Source organism: Hyaena hyaena, unplaced genomic scaffold, assembly GCF_003009895.1.
Source record: "Hyaena hyaena isolate Hyena2069 unplaced genomic scaffold, ASM300989v1 scaffold_107, whole genome shotgun sequence".
In the NCBI taxonomy this organism is placed as follows: Eukaryota; Metazoa; Chordata; class Mammalia; order Carnivora; family Hyaenidae; genus Hyaena; species Hyaena hyaena.
The window spans coordinates 1,413,708-1,434,800 of NW_024080739.1; the positions used below are offsets into that span (position 1 = coordinate 1,413,708).

The following is a 21,093-nucleotide window of genomic DNA, read 5'->3' on the forward strand; positions in this document are numbered from 1 at the left end:
CTCTCTCTCTCCCTCTCATAAAGAAATAAATAAACCTTACAGAATTTAAGACAAACAAAGTTCTCCACGGTCCCGAGAATATTGCACAGACTTCCTCTGCAAGTGCTATAAGTAGGTTTTCCTCTGGAGAGCCTGTGCAGAGAGGCTCTGCCAGTTCCTTTCTTTACCCCTGATTATTTCTCTGCACTTTTTGAGGACAGAAGCCAGGACTACTGACTTTTCCCAGGATGGCTCTCTGGTAAGCCTTTCTTTTTTGAGGTGAGACCTGCTCCTGCAATCTGCCCTGCTCCACCTCTAAAAACTGGCCACCCTCATCGCATCAATCCCAGAGGCAGGAAAGCCCAGATTTTTATGTACGGCACTCCCCATAGAATTTCAATGTAACATGAGCGACTTTAGCATGGCATTTGATGAAAGGTTATTTTTTTTTTAAACTTTTATAATGGATTTTTATTAAGAATATTGTTTTTTTTTTTTTTTTTACAAATAGTTTATTGTCAAATTAGTTTCTACATAACACTCAGTGCTCATCCCCAAAGTGCCCTCCTTCATGCCCATCCCCCCCTCCCCCCCACATCCATCAGTCCTCAGTTTTTGTCAGCATTCAAGAGTCTCTCATGGTTTGCCTCTCTCCCTTTCCCCCACCATTTCCACCCTTATTCTCCCCCTTGGTCCTCCGTCAAGTTCCTCCTAATCCTCCTATACGTGCAAACATATGGTATTTGTCCTTCTCTGCCTGACTTATTTCGCTCAGCATAACACCCTCAAGGTCCATCCATGAAAGGTTATTTTTTAATAGTAGTTTTTTTAATGTTTATTTTAGAGAGAGACAGAGAGAGCGTGAGCAAGGGAGGAGAAGAAGGGGGGGACAGAAGATCTGAAGCAGGCTCTGCGTAGACAGACAGCAGCGAGCCCAGTGCAGAGCTCAAACTCACAAACCGTGAGATCATGACCTAAGCCAAGATCAAGAGTTGGATGCTTCACTGACTGAGCCACCCAGGCGCCCCAATGAAGGTTCTTTATCTTTAACAGCCACTGCTTTCCCCTCAAGGCCTGCTTATTATGGAGTTGGACCTGGGGCAGCAGCATGGGCCCTGTGGATGCCCCTTGGGGAAGCTATGGAATTAGGACTTTTCACTGGGTTTGCAAAACGACAGAATGACCCACATGGTCTTAGGAGCAGATCAAAAAAGTCCCAGCCTCTCAAAATGGGTTTGTGCTCACTTGGAAATCTTAAGGACATAGTGCTGTGTGCTGGCTGGGTTGGGGTTTAAGGCTGACATGGTGCACCACCAGGGTGGCATCGTTGAATCAGAGGTTAGAAAGCACGGCCTCTTAGACCAGAGTCCCCACATTTATTTATCTGTCTGTCTGTCTGTCTGCCCATCTGTGTATCATCAGACATATTCCCCCCCAAAATGTGGCATTTAAGCCAGGATATGGAAGACAGTGTGGCCTTGGAAAGATGTCTAGACTGTAACAAGATGGACCAAACTCAAGCCAGGGGAAGAAATAAAGCAAAGAAAGGCAGAGCACCTTGTAGTCCCTCCCAGGCGATAGATGGAAAGGAGTGGGCTTTCTCCGTTGCCGAATGCCCACACTGCAGAGGTTTTCCTTTGCGGGGGGGATCTGAAAGATCAAAGTGCCTTGTGCGGTCAGGCTTTGGAACCAGGGGCCACATTCCTCCCAGCCTTCCGGGGCTGGCTCCTGCCCGTCCACACACTCCCCTGTTCATGCCCACAAAGGCTGGAGGAGGCACCCTGGCTGGTCTCATGGAGGCTGCCTGTGCATAGCCCTCTGGGCAGCCACAACCAGCTCTTCCCCTTTCCCAGCCTCCCCATCCTGGCTCTCCCCCCTGGCCCCGCTCCCACGCAATAGGATGCCACAGAGGTCCTGCCCTTACTCACAAAGGCAGATCTGTCTGGATCTGAGCAGGGCAGGCCCTCAGGGGAGGGCCTGGGCTCCACTCTTCTCCCCTTAAGGAAACAGACAGGTCCAGTCCAGTGAGTTGGGGAGACGGTGTTGCCCTCGTTAAGTATCTCCTCGCAGGCTCAGGCAGAGAGACACCACGACGACTGTGTGAGAGGAAAGTGCTCTGCTCGGGGCACCTGTGTGACAGGGCTGTGTAAGAGGGGCGTGTCACCTCCTGAATCAAATCAGATTAAACCAGTCAGGGGATGCAATGAGCTGTTATCCAGTCCTTTCCCCTGTATCAGTCAAAACAGCGTCCCTTCGAAAACCGCCTGTTTCCTAGTTAATCCATGTGAGATGTGGTCACTAACCATTCTGCCTTTGTCATCTCTCAGAGATTGTGATTTGTAGAGTGACCTTGAGGTTGACTACTCTGGTTGTCACTGTCCCCATTCACTTAATATAGAGTGACCTGACAAAACCCAGTGAGGGAATAAAGGTGGAGTCATGGTCAAAGGCATGGGCTCCGAGGTCAAGATTCTTGGATTTAAATCCAGAACGTCAGTTAACCTGTACAGTGAGACCAGGGATAGTGTCCATCCCTCCCATATCCCTCGTGCTTGTTATAAGGATGCAGCAAAGTGGTGCCCCTGGGTGGCTCAGTCGGTTAAGTGTCTGACTCTTGGTTTTGGCTCAGGTCATGATCTTGCGGTTCATGAGATTGAGCCCGATGTTGGGCTTTGTGCTGACAGCATAAAGTCTACTTCATATGCAGTCAGATCACAGAGGACCTCCATGCCATTCTGAAGAGTTTGCATTCTTATCTGTAAGCACTGGGGAGCCAGTGGAGATTTCTGAGAAGGGAATTTGGAAGATGCTTCTGGTAACAACTTAGAGGAAAATGGCAGTGGTATGAGAGGGCAGAAAGAGGCAGAGTGGAGGCCGAGGGGCGTGGTGCTCTGTGTTTTCATCCCTGAAACATTCATCAGTCTTCAAGTTGTTGCTAAATGGTCGTCTTCTTTACTAAACTGTAAGCTAGTCAAGCTTACATATCCTCAGCACAGCCCCTGGTGCTCCATAAAGAGTTGCTGAATTGACACAGAAGGTCCTAAACTAGAGCCGTGAGAGTAGAAGGCAGACGATGGGTCCAAAATCACTTGAGGAGGACAATGAGGAGGATTTGACAAGTGATGAGAACTCAGTAAAAGGATCATCAGATGATGACTCTGTGTAGGATGGAGACAGGGATGGAGGGCTGTTTACTGATAGAATGGACGTAACCAGGAGAATCCCATTCTGGAGAGCAGACGTGAGCTACCTACGGTGTGTGTTGCATCTGAAATAAGAGCCACTCGTCCATATGGAGCTGATGGTGGGGCAGGCAGTGATAGTCGGGCTCTGCGAAGGGGCCAGACTTGGAGGCAGATGCAGGAGAGGGGTGAGGTGGGATCTTCAAGGGAGAATAATGTGGAGCCTGAGGAGGGAAGTGAACAGAGGCTAGCCTCATGGTCTCAGAGATCTGCAGTGTAAGACCATTCTCCCAGAGAAGCCACAGGAGGCAGGCCCAAAGGTCTAGGATTACAGCCTCCAAGGGGGATGCTGGCACTGGTCCACATTGTGCACAACTACAGAGGTTAAGCAGATGGAAAATGGAAGACAGAGCTGCAGGATTGGTCTCTTGCCTCCAAGCTTTGCTGTTCCAGCCACTTCTTACACTGCCTCTGAAGTCTTTCTTCTAAAGGAGGACGTGTGTGTGCCAATGCACCTTACATTGCTTCCCACTTCCTAGACAGTAAGACCCAAAGTCCTTTGCAAAGCATTTCAGTGACCCCCAACCTAGTCTAAAAAGCCCCACCTCCTACTATATCCTTCCCCATTTCATTGGTCTGGGGCTCTCCCTCTCTTTGTTGCATACCAGATACTCTCAGGCCTTCATGGTTAGCTTATGCTCTTCCCCAGTCTGGAACACCCTTTCCTTCCACCTGCTGCTAATTACAACTCTTCTTATCCTTCAATGCCTCCATGAAATGTTACCTCTATTGCAAAGCCTTCTGTGATATCTACAGTAAACAAGGTCTTTCCTTCCTTCAAGGACCTGTGCAGTGTTTTGCCTAGCTATTATTTCATTCTTTCTAAGGTTCCATGGGGGTGTTGGCTTGTCTCTCCCCTCCCCTAGTTATATATAAGAGCAAAGAACACACTGTCTTTGAATCCCCCACAGCACAAGCTCTTACACACAGAAGGCCATCATCCAGTACCAGCAATGCGTATGAAGAAAGAAATGCCCTAGAGCAGTAGATGCTGGCAGTTCTACCACTTCCAGTTACTTATTTGGAAATTGTGGAGTGCCTCATGGTTATTTGGCTTTAAGGGCTTACCCTATAATTAATACCTCGGCCCAGTGGTGGGCTGCCTTATAATCAAATGTGTTACCCATTATCTCTTGAGCCATTTTGATATTGAGGATACAGTATTGCACATACACTCATATTTTCCAGAGCATTTCTCATAGGTAGACAAAATGGGGCAAAAACTTGGCCCGGCCGTCACTAGTGCTTTATCATATGTGCTCTCCTTGATGGAAGTTTAGAGAAATCCCCACAGTTCCACCCGGGTCATAAGCATATTTCACGAGCTTTGAATTAGGAGGATAAAGTTTCCCAACACTCCATTTACAAACTCAAAAAGCTTCTCTTCACTCAAGCATCTACCATCTTCTGCCCCTCCAAACAGGCACTGGTGAAGTGAGTACACTGATTTGTTTCTCAATATTTCTCAACCACTTTCTGTCTGTAAGGAAACCATATATTCAAGAAATAAATTCAGCAAGATTCAGTGTGCACCTACTGTGTGCCAACAGTTGTCTGTGTTAAAAATGTACACTATACAAGTCAGGTTAGTTCTTTCTGCGGTCTGTGTTTTAGAAGTTAGATAGTTTCTGTTTTGTTATAGAATTCTGAGAGCAATTTAGGATAGATGTAGACAGTCCTGCCTTTTTTTTTTTTTTTGGCCTGCTTTGTTTTTATTTTAGGATAGACATTTATAAAACACAGCTGCCTAAATGCTAAATGCAGCTGTGAATAACAGCATTTAAATATATCTCTAATCCAACAAACCTGGTTTTTGGCAAAGAAAGGGGAAAAAAAGTTAATTGTTTTTTAGCACTTTAGTCTTACAAAGAGTAAAAGGGTAATATAGCCAGAGGGTATTGAGTGATTTTTTTTTTTTTTTTTTTTTTTTTAAGTTCATGTTACTTGGATCCTGCAGTGTAGGTTGGGAGGGAGTCTTCCAAAGCATTGAACTTTTGAGAAGACTCTTCCTCCATCTTTATAATAATAGTGATTACCATTTTACGAGCATTCCTTCTAGGCTAGGCAGATGCTAAAGAGAGCTTTACCTGATTTACTTCATTGTATCCTCTGGGGATAGGCCATTTACACACCAAGAAACTAAGGCTCAGAAAAGTGAATTTGCCTGGAGTCACACATCTGGTTAGGGGTAGGGTTGGAACGTATGCCTGGCTGCCTAATGTCAGGGCCCGCACTGTAGCCACAACTGGGATTTTTCTCAGTCTACCTGTATTGCAACACAATTGCATACTCGAAAGGTGAGTAATGATAAGACTGGGAAAATGGATGGTATGGTAACCTACATCTCCTTTGCTTGGATTCTGAAGGAGAGATGCAAAAAATATGCTAGTTGGCCTACCCCGAAAAGCCCCCAAGATAAGTATCTTTCTCTCTTTGTATTTCAGTATATAATGCTCTTCTCTCTTTGATAAGTAATGTAGTTATGCATAAAGGGTTTTGGAAGGAAGTTCAAGATAGCATTACTAACATGAGTACCACAAACTGAATATGCAATAATAGAGGGCTCATTAAATAAATTATAGGGGAATGCACAGCCACCATTAAGAATTCTATTTTAAAAGAATATAAAATGGAATGGAGAAGGCCTATGATCTATTGCTAAATGAAAAAGTAAGTTAAAAGCCTATAAATACTGATTCCATTTTTGTTTTACACATATACTTTCTATATGCCTAGATAGGGACAGACAGACAGAAACAGACATACATAAATACAGGAATAGGACTAGAAAGGTATCAATATTACCAATATTTTAATAATATTACCAATATTTTAATGATTTTATCTGGATAATGGGTAAGGTTTTTTCCTGATATTGCTTACATTTTCTATAATGAAATATATTAATGATGTAAAAGTAATTTTTAAGTAACTTATTAACCCAACAATTTCAGTAAACATATTGTTTTTGAGTATTCACTGTGTACCAGGCACTGTATATTCCAAACATTACAAAAGAATTATAGGGGTGCCTGGGTGGCTCAGTTGGTTGGATGTCTGACCTTGGCTCATGTCATGATCTCACGGTTCATGAGTTCAAGCCTCGGGTCAGGCTCTGTGCTGACAGCTCAGAGCCTGGAACCTGCTTTGGATTCTGTGTCTCTCTGCCCCTCCCTTGCTCACATTCTCTCTCTCTCTCTCAAAAATAAATAAACATTAAAAAATTTTTTAAGAAATAAAAACAAAAAAGAAAATCTACTCATATCCCTGCTTCACTAACATTTTGGATGATCTCCATCGGGTCTTTTTCAATGCAGTTTTTATTGTATTTTATTTTTTCAAAGTTTGTTTATTTATTGAGAGAGAGAGAAAGGGGGGACAGAGAGAGAGCAAGAGAGAGAGAGAGAGAGGGAGAAAATTCCAAGCAGTGCAGAGCCCCCAATACAGAGCTCAAACTCACAAACTGTGAGGTCATGACCTGAGCCAAAATTAAAAGTTGGATGCTTAACCAAATGAGCCACCCAGGCACCCCTCAACACAATATTTATAACAGAGTAGTCATAAAGGAGATAGCCCCTGAGACCCGATCATTAGGAGTTCATTGAGCCAAAAGGAGCCACCAGCCTGAGAGCCCTGACTTTGCCACTTGTACTCCAACATCACTTCCTCCAAAGTCTTATCTCCATTATCAGTACAAAGTGTCAAGGGTAGTACCTACCTCATCAGTCTTCTGGAGGATTAAATGAGTTGCTACACACCAAATAATAACTATTATTGTTACTCTGTGTAGAATTGCTACGTTGCCATTCTGTTTTGTTTTTCATCTACTTTCTTCCAAAGACTACAAATAGTTCTATTTCTCTTGGACAGAAGAGACCACTATTCAAGTCATTCAGGCACATAATGTCACCTTTGAACTTTGTATGTAGGTGAGATCACTGGGTCAAAGCCATTTGGCCTCCTATCTAAGGCAAAGCTGTAAGGGACTGAGAGAGCTGTCATGGTGTAAAGGGGCATTTATACACCTTTCAGAAAGCTGTGGGAGCCACTGTTGGACAAAGATCTTACTTAACTGGGTTTGGAAACCTAATACATATGGCTAGTTACAGACAATAGGATATCTAAACTCTACTGCTTATGTTTACCTCTTCTCTTTGGAGCCTAGTGTTCTCCTGTGTCTTAGGAGTGTGGGATATTGTCTTATGACTCTTTGTAAGGGGAATGTCCAGTGGCAGGCTACTTCCTGGAAGAACCTGCCTGTTTCTAGCTGTGGCACTGCCTTGCTCCAGCCTAGCCACCATCCTGTCCTTCCTGCATGATCCTGATGCCTCCTAACTCATGCCCTGCTTTCCATCCTGCCTCTCTTAAGATCTGTTCTCCACTCGGGACCCAATAAGAGTCTTAACACATCAATCATTGCATGTCACCCCCTAATTCTAATCCCTGGTGGCTTTCCACTGCCCTCAGGGAAAAAAAACAACAACAACCAACTTTCTGCATGATTCCATATCTCTGTGTAATCTGTTCTTCGCACACTTCTCCGTTTTGACCACATCTGCCCCTTGTCCACGATGCTTGAAGTATCTTGGCCTTCTCTTGGATTCTAGAACACACCAAGCACTTGCTCACCTCAGGGCCTCACTCCATATTCTTCCTTCCACAAAGAACATTCTTCACCTTACTCTTTGCATGCATGGTGCCCCTCATTCTTTTGGTCTTCTCTTCTGTGTCATCCCCTTCAAGAGGCTTTCCCTGTGCACCTAATTTTTAACAGCTTCTCTTGTTCCAGTGCCTTGTATGTCCCTTTTATAGAGTAGATCTTGACAAATTTCTGCTTACTTCATGTATTTATTTGTTGGCTTATTTGGTGTGTGTCTACATCCCCAGTCTTCCCTACCCTGTTAGAATGTAAGCGCTTCAAGGGCAGGACACCATCTTTCCCTTTGTTGCTGTGTTCTCTGGCAGAGCCCCTCATAGAGAAGGTGCCCAATAAACATGAAAGGAATGGACGGGGAGAGGAGGGAGGAAGCCTCCTAAAAGGGGGTGCTTTTCCAGGCAGCCCAGTCTCCCGTGAATGTGGGCAGTGTGTCCTGTTGAGCCCTAGCATTACTGTGCAAGGTTAAAAATAAAACCCCTGGGTGGAGTGAGAAGCCTTTAAGAGGATGGGGGAGAGATAATGAGGAACATGAGCAGCCAACGCAGGCCCGGCAGGATGTGGGACTGGCCAGGAAGAGAAAGGGACCTTGACTCCGGGGAAACACTGACTTTGGGGCTGTAATAGTCTGACGAATGTAGGATTCCTAATTAGTCACCAGAGGTCCTTCTCTTGATCTCCAATAGAAAAAGACTTTAAAGGGGCCAAGCTGGGATATGCTTGCTTCCATCCTACAACGAGACATGTTGAGAGATTTTCGAAGAGACGTTCTTTACAATTGCTGAAACAGGGGCCTCCACACCCCGCGTCTGACCGCCTCTCCATCAGAAGAAGGAAAGGCCAGGAGGTAACTGAGGCGATGAAGCCAGCTTTGGCTCACCCTCCCCCTGACCTTCCCCAGGGCCCATCCCAGCGTGGGATCTGAACCTCCCACCACAATAGGGCTCCAGCCAGACATCCTAAGGTATATCCGCCCTAAAGCCTTAGCTCAATTCTGGGGCAGCGTAAGGCGGGGAGGGTCAGGTCAGCGGGCCATTAGGGACAGCTGGGACGTCGCCTTGGAAACGCCCTCCCCCAACGTGCACTGCCTACATTTGGATCCACCCTGAACCAGCTGTGTGTTAAAGCCTCAGGCCTTAGTGGGAGGGGGTGAGGCATCTGGGGAGGGTCACAGTGGGTCAGGAAGGGGTCCACCGCCTTTAAGGAAGACCATCAATCTTCAGGCCTTCGTGAGAAGTCTGACAACCCAGAGGAGCAGCAGGCTAAAAATCCATAATCTAGACCCGGCCCCTGTGGTGCAAGGATGGGCCAAGCTGAGCGCGGGGGCTGCCAGCATCTCCTCCTTCAGAATGTGGCCTGGGCCCCTTCCCATAGTCCATCTCTCTGTGCTGCTCCAGAAGCCAAGGGATGTGCTCATGGTCACCTGGTGCAGGCAATATGTGCAAGCCTTTAAAACATTGATCACCAGTGGGTTTTTTCCATATCCACAGCTCTGCGATGGTCCAGAGGGCCACAGAGGACTGGGTATGGGGAGAGACAGCTGCTGCTTTACACACCACACTTAACCTCTGAGCTACTCTCTCAAGGCAGTTCTTGTAGAGAAGGAACCAAAGCCTAAAAAGAACCAGTTCCTCACCCAAGGTCACTCAGGAGGGAGGGGCGGAGCACTGGACAGCCCGGATGCAAAATCCAGCCCCCTGCAGACTGTCCCTTTCATCGCTGCAGTTGATTTTCAAGTGACATTAGCTCAAAGCCTCGGACCAGGGCCCTTGAGCAGAATTTGTGAGTAGTCTGTGTCCCTGGCCCAGTGGGAATCCCAAATCCACTGAGCAGAAGGAGCCTGCTGGGGTGACTCCATTAATTGTTTGTCGGAAACGCCCTCAGCCTAAAACTGCTGAACAAACGCCCTGTGTCTGTTCCATGCTTCAACTCATCAAGGGGTCTGTTGCTTTCTTGGCTAGTTCTTGTTTCCTGACATGAGGATTTTAAGTGCTGAGAAAGCACAGGGTGATCAGTGTCCCTTGCAACAGAAAAAGCTAATGGAGGGATGGCAGGACACCAGGCGAGCACCCTCGTGCCCCGGACCACTTTTTTTTTTTTTTTTTTTACATGGAATACATTCTTTACGAAGGCTTCCAAAAACGCCTTAGCCAGACTGGAGACCTGTCGGTAGCCGTAATTAATATTTTATTGGGCAAATACTGTGCTGTGTGTTGCATACTGAAACATTTTTGGTGCTTTCTATGTGTTATCTCGCTGAAATCTTAACACAACCCTATGAGGGAGCAGCACCTAGTGCTGATAATGGAGCCCAGTATGGACTTCTGGCCACAACCCCCAGCAAATAGCTGCTCCTGTTCTCTCTGTTTCATAGAAATGGGCTGGTTGTGTAACATGGCCAGGGCCATGTACCTACTGAGGGTCAGAGCCAGAATTCGAACCCAGTCTTACCCCAGAGTCTGTGCTATGGGCCATTTTGCGATCCTAACATTAGGCACCATAATCCGTCACCCTGAAATATGGGAAGGGTAAGGAGAGCAATGGGGGCAGACCTGGAACCGTGAGAAGAATCTTGGGCTTCCATGTTAGCTCTCTTTCAAAGAAAGTTAGGACTCTGCTTCCAGAGTCCTTAGCAAAGACATCCACGGCCAGCCGGGGAAAATGGCAGCAAGGTTTTTATGGCTAACTGAGTGGGATTTTGCCTTTGCTCCTATAACTTAAACGCCTTATCGCTAAAGGCCAAGAAGCCTGGGCCAACCCAGTCTGTGACTCTGAACCAGGAGAACATTCTCTGGGCTGCATACTTGCTCTGTGTGGGTTCCAGGGAAGGACTGGAGCCTTCATCTCAGCTCTCCTGCGGTTGCCATTTCTAAACTCTGACAGAGATTCTGAGGAAGGAAAAGAAGAGTTGCATTTTCTAGACGCTCTTTATGTCCCCAGAGGTATTGGTGCAACACTTTGCACACATTGATTAATCAATGCAAACTGCTTGTGTTCCCATCAGACTGATGGTGAAGTCGGACACGCGCCGGTCCATCTTATTCCATGGGTGTGAGGACCAGAACATGCCAGATCAATGTCTCCCTTCTAGGTGCCGGACATCACTTGTGTGCCTTCAATGCCCATCAGCCAAAGAAGGTATTCATCTCTAAGCATTAATAATACCAGTAAGCTAGGTTTTTCTAGGCAACCAAAGTGAGTTCTCTGAAGAGATGAGACTAGGCTGGCTAATCCAGGGCAGATGGCACATGGCATTGGGTCCATGGGGGGTGTGGTCCCCTAACTCAGGGTCACAGGCCCTGGATGCGAACTTGTCAGCTTTGCTTTCACATGTGATGCACCCCTTTCTAGAACTGTGAGGAGCAACAGAGTGTGGGAAATCCCACTGCTGTCCTGGGCCTGGGATTTCTCAATCCAAGATTTGATGATTCATTCATTCATCAGGCTGGTATTTATTGAGCACCTACTCAAGGCTAGGCTCTGTCCCGGGGATACAGCATGAAACAAGATGGATGAGATCCTGCCCTCATGAGGTTCCTCTTCCAGTGGGGAGGACAGGCAACAGCAAGTGTTAAAAAATTGACAAGATAGATACAGACTGGGGCAAGTCCTGTGACCAACACAGGAAAGGAAGCCTCTTTGGGGAGTTGCTGAGAGAGGTGAGGCCCAAGGATGAGAAGATCTGCTATGCGAAGAACAGGACTGGGGCTCCCGGTGGCTTAGTCAGGTAAGCATCGGACTTCGGCTCAAGTCATGAGCTCACAGTTCATGGATTTGAATCCCGGCTTGAGCTCTGTGCTGACAGTGTGGAGCCTACTTGAGATTCTCTCTCTCCCCTGTCTCTGCCTCTCCCCTGCTTGTGCTCTCTCTCTCTCTCTCAAAATAAATAAATAAACATTTTTTAAAAAACCCACCAGAACAGGGTAGAACATTCCAGGCAGATGGAACAGCAGTCACAACGTCCAAGAGGCCGGTAAGGACGTGGAATCACAGAGGAACAGAAAAGTGGCCAGTGGGACTGGAGTGGGTGGGAGATGTAAGAGGAGCTGAGTCAGGGGATCCTGCTCCCCGAGAGGTCCTGGGCTGCTTACTCACCTTCCTCCTGATAATCATCTCTCTTTTCCACAGTGTGCTCCACTTGCTCCAAAAACTCATCCTCATCCTTGCTTAGCTAAATCCAGCCCCTCTTCAGAAAGGAAAAGGAAGAGAGTTCTTTTTGTGGCAGGCGGGGCATATGCAAAGGCATTGCCTTCACTTTTGCATTGAGGCTCCTGTGTGGATTATGCCAACGACAGCTGGCACTGATGAGAAGTTTCCCAGTGATGGAAATGGCGTGCATGAGGTCGCGGGGTGCTCGGGCACCTGGAGGGCCGCAGGCCCACCTTGCCGCTGCTCCCATGAACTCCCAAATAAGGCAGCGTTTGGCATCAGGTCCTCTTCATTGCTCCTGTCACCCTGGTGCCCTCGGGGGTCTTTCCAGGCTCCCTGCCCTCCCCTCTCTCCCCTTCTCACCAGAATCTGTGCCATTCTCCGCAGCCCCCACAGAAGAATTAGTCTCTGGAATGCGCGCCTGCTCCTGCACCTTCAGGCAAAGTACAGCAAGCAGACAGTATTCGGAGGCCTCCCTGTGTCTCCAAACGCGGCCAAGCAGGGGGCTGCCTGGCCAACCCTTCCAAGCTGTCAAGCCTGCTCATTAACCTCACTGACAGGACAGAACTGTCCCTATGTGACCCTTCCCGATTGAGCCTTGACAAATCCCTAGACTGTGCTCTGTTGAGGGTCGACTGTGGCTAGAACACTTTGTAGGAAGTGTCCCGGAACTCCAGTCCTTGGGGGCGAAGCAGCCAACCCCAAGTGTGTGAGCTCAAGAAGTCTGAGGTCTTGCTGTCAGAAAGACCCATCGCTCAGTCATGGCCTTGATGTCTCTATCCCAGCATTCCCTTTGTCGAAAGGAGTGTGACGTATCCAGGATCCCTTCCTTCCCTGGACTCCTCTGGTTCTCATTTGAAAGACCCAAACTCTCAACATGGCTGCCATGGTCTGGTCCCTCTTCGGCCTTGCGCTCTGACTTCTCCCCTTTCTTCCCTGCATTCCTTCTTCCCTTCCTTCTTCCAGCCACACTGGCCTTTCCTCCACCCCTTGGCAACACAGCACTTCCTCACACCGTGTGACCTCTGCAGTACTTTCCCTCCATCTGAAACACTCATCCCTCAGCCACGGGATGCTCGCCCATCCCCCAAATCTCAATCCAAGCATCTTGAACACCCCAAAACGTTCCCAGATGCCATGACTGGTTCTGGTACTGCCTATGCTTTCCTGAGACACACAGGAGAATTACTGTGTGATTGAGTCTATGTCTGTCTCTAGCCTCTAGCTTTCGGGAAGGCAGGGGCCATCCCTTCCAGGCTATGTCACAGCCCTAGTATCTAGCATGCTCCCTGGCACACCTCAGGTAGGCAAATGACCCTCAAGTTCCCCCCATCTCAGTCCCCACTATCTGTCCTCTTTATCTGGCTGCCTCTTCCTTTCTTTACTTTCCCTTCCCTCCTCCCTCCTCCCTTCTCAATCTTGCTGCTCATTCATTCTTCCTTTCTGGGTCCCGGGCCTACCTGTGTATCCCACGAACACTGTTTACAGTCAGCAGAAAGAGCAGTCATGAGTTAAAGAAACAAGAATGTTGTTATAACTTGGCAAAATGTGTTGGCCTGCAACTAGATCACCCCAAACTCAGGGCCTGGGGATGAACCTGGGAATCTGGCTCCCACTATCATACTTTTCTAGGGCTCCTGTAACAAGAACCACACACTAGGCGGCTTAAACAACAGAAGCGTTTTGTCTCACAGTTCTGGAGGCCAGAAGTTCAAGGTCAAGGTATTGACAGGGCTGGTTCCTTCTGAGGGCGGGGAGGAGAAGCATTGTTCCAGGCCACTCTCCATGACTTGTAGATGGCCCTCTTTAACCTGTGTCTTCATGTCATCTTCCCTCTGTCCCAGTTTCCCCATTTCAGGAGGATGCCAGTCATACTGTACCCACACTAATGACATCATTTAAACTTGATATCCTCTGGAAAGGCATCTCCAAATAAGATACGTTCTGATACTCTGCAGGTTAGGACTTCAACATATGAATTTAAGGGGAGGACATAGTTCAGCTCCTAACACCTGCCTTCCACTTGCCCATCACCCCAACCTTTTCTGGTTTATTGAGTAAGAAAAAAGTATAAACGCACAGGGCCATATCATCTTCTGAGGAAATTATATGGGGGCCTGGGACGGAAGTGGACCAGAGAGGAATGTGAACCAGAGAAAGATACCCAGAAGCAAGAAGGAAAGGCTGACGTGACAAACAGGTAAAATTCCACTTACATGGAGGTTACATGATGGTGCTCTGGTCATTTGCTCATCCTGAGTTCATACCCCACATCAGCCACTTACTAGCACTGGGTCCTTTTCCCTCACTTGTAAAAGGTGGATAATGATTGCACCTAACTTATAGGATGGTTGTGAAGGCTGAGTGAGGGAATGGCATGAAGGGCTTGGCACTGTGCCCAGCACATAACGCAGTAGGTGGCACATGGGCAGTCGTTGATGTTATGACAAGTGGAGGGCTAGTCCGAGGAAGATGGTAATTCAGGAAGAAGGGGATGACAAGGAAGAGGTTACTGTCCCTGATTCAGGCGAAATGACTCTGTGTTCTCATTCCAGCAATGAAGGGAAAAGAATCAGAGCAATGGTCACACTTGGCTTTCCTCACCTGTGGCCCGTGGACCAAAGATAAAATCACCCGGGCCCCATCCAGTAAAGGTAGAATCTCAGGTCCCTGCGGAACCTGACTAAATCAGGACTTCTACGGGCTGGACCTGGGTACCTGATTTTTTTAAACAAGCTCCCCTGTGATTCTCATGCATGTTCATTTGCAAACTACAGGTCCTGGAGAGGTAGAGGTGAGTCTTGTCCGAAGCAGTCTCCAAACACCTCCACAGCCCTGGTGCAGGGGGTGGGGAGAACACACTCCCCATCACTAGCATTCCTTAGACAAAATCAGCGAGGTAACCTTGAGCAGTTATGCATAAAACATATCTCTGTCACATTCTCAATGTTCCCCTCAGTGGGGGGTTGTGCTGGCAGATAGAGTCTTTTCCATCACTGTCACCTACACTGCAGCACACATGGATTGCCCTTTCCTTCTCTCTCTACAACTGGAGATACCCAGTCTTGATGTGCAGCTTAGCCTAAAATGCCCTCTGACCTTAGGCCTGGAGAGTGTGAGGGGGATTCTGGCCCAGCAGGCTTGCCGTGACTTTGCCTGTATCTCTGATGCCAGGCACTATTTCCTTTCTTCATGGGCATCATCTGCTGACTGGTTCAGGAAAGCCTGAGGCCCATCTTGTCCCCTGTGCCTGCATTCATGTCTTGTTCCTGAAGACCTGGTTTCAAAGGCCATAGGTCCTCAAAGTGGAGATTCTGCCTGTGGGCCAAGCTGGGGTCTGGCTTTCTCTCTCACTCTCTTTTTTAATTTTTTAAAAAATGTTTATTTTTCAGAGAGAGAGCATGAACAGGGAAGGAGCAGAGAGAGAGAGGGAGACACAGAATCCGAAGCAGGCTCCAGGCTCTGAACTGTTGGCACAGAGCCTGACGTGGAGCTTGAACCCACGAACTGTGAGATCATGACATGAGCTGAAATTGGATGCTTAACTGACTGAGCCACCCAGGTACCCCTGGGGTCTGCCTTTCTTAGTAGAGCTTCCAAATCCTGGCCTACTTTTCTAGGTCTTCACATATCATCTGTCTTTGAATTCCTGTTGCCATTTTCCACCTGCCTCTTAGGATCCCCCCAGTGATCCAACAAAACATATGTGGCACATCAGGTAGGAGCACAGCCTGGGTATGACGTGTGGCTCTTTCACTTGGTAACTGTGTGAACTCTGGCAAATGGCCCAGCCCAGCAAGCCTCAATTCCTACTTCCCAGAGTTGTTATGAGAATTCAGCAAGGTCATTCATGTAAAGCAAAGTAGAGTACCCATCACATAGTAAGGGCACAGGAAACAAATAGTGTCACTTTGGACTTTGAAACAAAAGGACTTGTGGACAGCGTTTTCAGAACTCACTCTTCACTACTACTACTACTACTACTACTACTACTACTAACAAACATATAATACTCATAATAAGCCAGGCATTCTGCTAAGAGCATACCTCATTTGATCCTTTCAGCAACAAGGTTGGTGCTTTATTACCCCATTTTACAGATGAGGAAACTGAGTCACAAAGCCACAGAATTAATAGATGGCACAGTCTGAATTTGAACCCCCCGGCACCCGGCTGTAGAATCTATGTACTTGCTCACTATGTTAGGCTGCCTGTCTTAATTAGGGATATTTAGGAATCAAACATTTACTGTTCCCTTCCACCCTCTTCTCTCTCTGTAGACCAGTGGCCCGGATGCTTGCCCTTGTTCCCATACTTTGGACCCTGCCTCCCAGCTGAGTTGGACATCCTGTCAGTCCACGCCCATTCTCTGTTACCTGCCTACCCAGGTAGGTGCCCTCCCTTTTCTGTGGCTGAGTGGGGCTCAACCCAGTTGTACTTTGAAATGGGACCCCTTGTCAGTACTCAACGAACATTTGTTAATTAGTGAAAAACAGGGAAAAACCATCATTCGCCTACAGTTTGTTTCGTGTGTAGGCATCAGATTTACCTAAAACAGGGTATGTCTGGGGCACAAATGACAGATTCTTTTTCCAGTAGCTTAAATCAAGGAGTATTACATTAGCCAAGCAACACCCTTTTGATCAGGTGGATGGGGAATGCCTTCCATTCTGCACCATCCCTCCCCTTCTAGAAGGTAGCCCAGCAGGCCTAGCGGCTCCATGCTCCTCCATGGTTTACGAGTGTCCACGGAATGCATGTCAACAAAGTAAGGGTGCACACTCTCTGTCCTGGGGTCAGACATCCCTTCGCCTAGTGTAGATGGAACATAAGATGTCATCAACCATCACCCCCGAAAATATCATCATCAGGGTTGATGCTACTGGCCTATGACGTCAAACCACTTCGCCAACCTCATCGCTCTTCCATAAATCCTTTTTGGATCCAGGCAAACCACATCTGTATGTATGCACCAAATCTGGGAGAGAGTTTACAAGAAATGCTGTTTTCTCCCTTATTTGTGGATTCACTTGGCTTTGGATTAAGTACTTCATTTGCAAATCCATTTAGTCATACTAACAAAGGCAGGGTCCGCAGAAGACAGCCTCCAGTGTCCCCAGCTGTCCTCAGCAGCTCATCTGATGATCTTGCCTTCACATAGACAATCTCAAAAGGGGAATTTCCTCAGAAGCCCTCAATGACCAACACAAAGAAAACAAAGGAAAAGGGAATTTGTGACTGTGAATCACGGTCTCCACCAAATCCGCACTCATTCACCCAGACATTCCCAGTAAACAGCCAGCCAACCCTGCACCGGACACCACTCTGCGAAGCCAGGCTTATGTTTCTTTTCAGCCCTTTGCCACCAGCAGGCTGGCTCAGACCCACACAGAGCCCGGCTCGTCGTCCTCCGGTGGATGCTCGCCTTCCCACTGCTGCTTGCAGAACTACATCATAAACAATCACATCCCTGTAGGGAATGAAAGGGAAAGTGCCAAAGCAGAAAAAGAATGCAGCAGAGTGGGGGGGAGGGGGCTACAGCCACCGGAGAAAGCACGGAGTGTTTACATTCTGCTGAGTCACGGAGGGAGTTCTTGGACCCCAGTGCCCAGATAAGGTGAGTTCCTCTTGGCTCTCTGAGAAATGGCTACCTGGTGCCTGAATTGTCCCCCAGACCTGGAGGTCTGAATATACAAGTGCTCTTCTCTAGAAGCTTTGCATACGTTAGGCAGATAATAGTGACATGGATGTGGCTAGACCTTCCCGCTCCTTCTCGAGGGCCAGCCTGCAGGGGTACTGAGGTGAGGGTGTGATGCTCAGAGATCAGAAGGAAGGTAAGGGACAGCCCAGGTGAGCCACGGGGCCGTCCGAATACCAGCCTATTCTATTGTATTCAGCTAATCCTGTATTTCAACCCGACTTCTATATCATAATTTGGGTACAGTCTGAGGCGCTCAGTGAACAGACTTCCTGAGGCATTTGAATGTCCAGGCTCCCCGGGAGGGTGAGTGTGACACAGCAGGCTACTGCCAGCCAGACTTAACTAACCACAGATTTTGGCTGCTGCAGAGCGAAAGGGCTGTATCCAGTGCTTGAGTAAGTGAGAACATTCCGCCCCCTCCAGTCCTCATCGGCCTGGCAGTAGAGGAATTAAGGTGCTGGGGCAGCAGTGGTGCATGATTATTTTTACAGTCTCTAAACTCTAGGTGCTATTTTTACACGCCCGTGCCATCGGCGAGCCCGTTCCCCAGAGCAGCAGGCACCACGGTTTAAACCCAGCCAGAGGTGGGCTGGTTTCAGTAGTATCTGCTTAAAACATCCCACTGCCTTACATCTTCCTGATTCTATCCCCTCTCCATGTAATATTATCCTTGCACTCGGACACACACACACACGCACGCCCTCAGCTCTGCACATACCCTGCTCTTTCCTCCCCAGAACAGAGGCACAGATCCTTACCTGAAAACTGTGAAGGCTGAGGACTGTGCCTCTTCGTCCAAGGGCACCGGGGATCCACTGGGTGTCGTCTGCTCTGTGTCACTGTCACCGTGCTGCGGCTGCTTCCCCGGCAGCCCCACGCCGGCTCTCTGAACTGCTCTGTTACTGCAGCTCCGTGTGGGGAGAGGGGACGGGCCGTGGCACGCACATCAGGCTGCTGGTCCGCCTCCAGACACCATGCCACAGGGCCGGCTACCAGTCCCGCAGGGCTGTGTGGGAAGCAGGGAGGCAGGCTGGGGCGCTGACAGTGCCAGTCTCCGGGTCTCTCTCTGGCCTTGTTTATCAGCAGAGGGGACCTGCCCGCACTGACCCCACCCACAGGGACCTACATAGAGCTCTAAGTGCCCCCAACTCTGGACAGCCAGCAACAGGCAGAGCTATTGGCCAGCAGGGAAGGGAGGCAGAGACAGCAGACGGCAGCTATCCTGAGTGTTATTTTAACGTGGTTTGTATTGGGGCAAATGGCTGAGCCGAATGGACTACTGGCCTGTCTGAGCAGAATCCTGTTTATTTGGAAGCCTCAGTCACCAGGGAAACAGCAGGTCGTGGCTCAGAGACGCTCCTCTGGAATCGGAGGGCTGCCGGATGAAAGAGTCCTTTTCTGTTCTGTCATCTGGCATCCCTGCACAGGGTGTAGGTGTCTGCGTGTGGCAGAGTGTGTGTGTGTGTGTGTCTGTTTGTGCCATTCCTAGAGCCAAGCCTTGCAAAGCCATCCAAGGCAATGGCCGTCCAGGCTAGGGCTGGATGGGGCTGCAGAGTGAGTATTTCTTTACTTCCTGACCAGGGGTCAAGCCTGTCACTGCTGCTCCGGGCTAATGGATCCTCAGGTGAGCCCAGCTCCTGGAGCAGGAATTGCGTTAAAGGACCACATGCATCATCTTTATGCCACTGGCCAGGACAGGGTGAGGAAGGGAGGGGGCTGCCTGTACAAATAACTCTTTGGCTAGCAGGTAGGGAAGGAAGCTGGAAATTGGATTCAAAGGATATGGATCAGGAGGTATCTTTGAAGAGGCTGAATGGAAACATGATGAATAGTTTCCTATAACTGAAGAAGAGTCCTTACTCCTTATGTAGGCATTTGAGCCTGGGAGGTATGTGTGTGTATGTGTGAGTTTTTATGCAAGCGGCCCACCTACTGATTCAGATGGACAGGTACAGATTGACCTGTGAGTACTAGATATATGCTCTCTGGTCTCCACCTCCTCTTGGAAGGTGGAGGTCGGAGCCTGCTCTCCAAATGCATCATTTGGCTTCCAGGGAACCATTTTTGTGCCTTCTGAGATGAGCCTCAGAGAAGCTCACTCCCTGGAACAGGATGGATAAGCCATGGCTCTCCTAAAAGGGACTTGAAAAGTACAGAAGAAAATGATTTCACCACATTTTATTAATTAGAACTTCCATGAATTGCCACAGCCACATATTCAAAGGTACTCATAATTTGCTTTCAAAAATAATAATCTTTCTGGTCACCTGCACAATTCCAAAGGACCTTGTGAAGCACAGAAAGATCAAAACATTTTAGACCATCGTCTTCTCAATATTGGAGAATTATCAGACTAACTCCAGTGTGTGTGTTAACTTGCAGCCACCCAGAAAGATAGATCTTAAGGTTAGGAAACATTAAATTAGGAAGTTAAACCCATTAAATAGCACACTAAAAATTCTTAAGACAGAGATGGGGCTCAGGGTCTCACCCGGCGTGCACCCCTAATAACATCCTTCACTATGACTAAATGCAGGTGTCCCTAGCCCAGGGTCATGCCCTTGAACCTGCCCACACTGTGTGGGTGGCTCTTCCTGGGCAGCTTAGCTGGGATCCCAGTTCCATCCTTCCTAAAGGAGGTTAATGAGGGGCGCCTGGGTGGCTCAGTCGGTTAAGCGTCTGACTTCCGCTCAGGTCATGATCTCGCGGCTCATGGGTTCGAGCCCTGCATCAGGCTCTGTGCTGACAGCTCAGAGCCTGGATCCTGCTTCAGACTATGTGTCTCCCTCTCTCTCTGCCCCTTCCCTGTCACACTCTGTCTCTTGCTGTCTCAAAAATAAATAAACATTAAAAAAAAAAGGAGGTTAATGAGACTGCTAACGGCATCTTCCCTGGCAGCTGACAGGAGTGCCAAAGTGTGTGAAAGCACCTTGAAAACAGGTAACACAAGTGTAAGTCATTATTTTCGTTTTATTTCTCCATCCCATCCAGTTGTGAACTGCTGTTAAAAAAAAAACTACAAGGCTTTTCAGCAAAGATAATCTCTAGCTACTGATATAAATGAATTTCTTTCTTTCTTTTTTTTTTTTAATGTATGTTTATCTTCAACAGAGAGACAGAGTGCAAGTATAGAAGGGGCAGAGAGAGAGGGAGACACAGAATGTGAAGCAGGCTTCTGGCTCTGAGCTGTCAGCAATGAGCCTAATGCAGAGCTCGAATTCATAAACCATGAGGTCATGACCTGAACCAAAGTCGGATGCCTAATTGACTGAGCCGCCCAGGCACCCCTAAACTAATTTTTTTAATCTGGTATTCAGCAATGTTATTGTCCAAATACTGGGAAATAATGAATCCTCAATTCCTTATTT

General features: G+C 47.9%; 1 protein-coding gene across 3 annotated transcripts in view; it reads right to left on the reverse strand.

Moving 5' to 3' along the window:
* The window catches only part of FGF1 (fibroblast growth factor 1), a 92,651-nt gene extending 73,965 nt beyond the window's left edge, over positions 1-18,686 (reverse strand). For all 3 annotated transcript variants that reach the window (XM_039236133.1, XM_039236136.1, XM_039236134.1), the window contains exon 1: positions 18,484-18,686. The gene's annotated coding sequence lies outside the window, so the exon portion shown is untranslated. The remainder of the gene's footprint in view (positions 1-18,483) is intronic.
* Between the last annotated feature and the right edge of the window lie 2,407 nt (positions 18,687-21,093).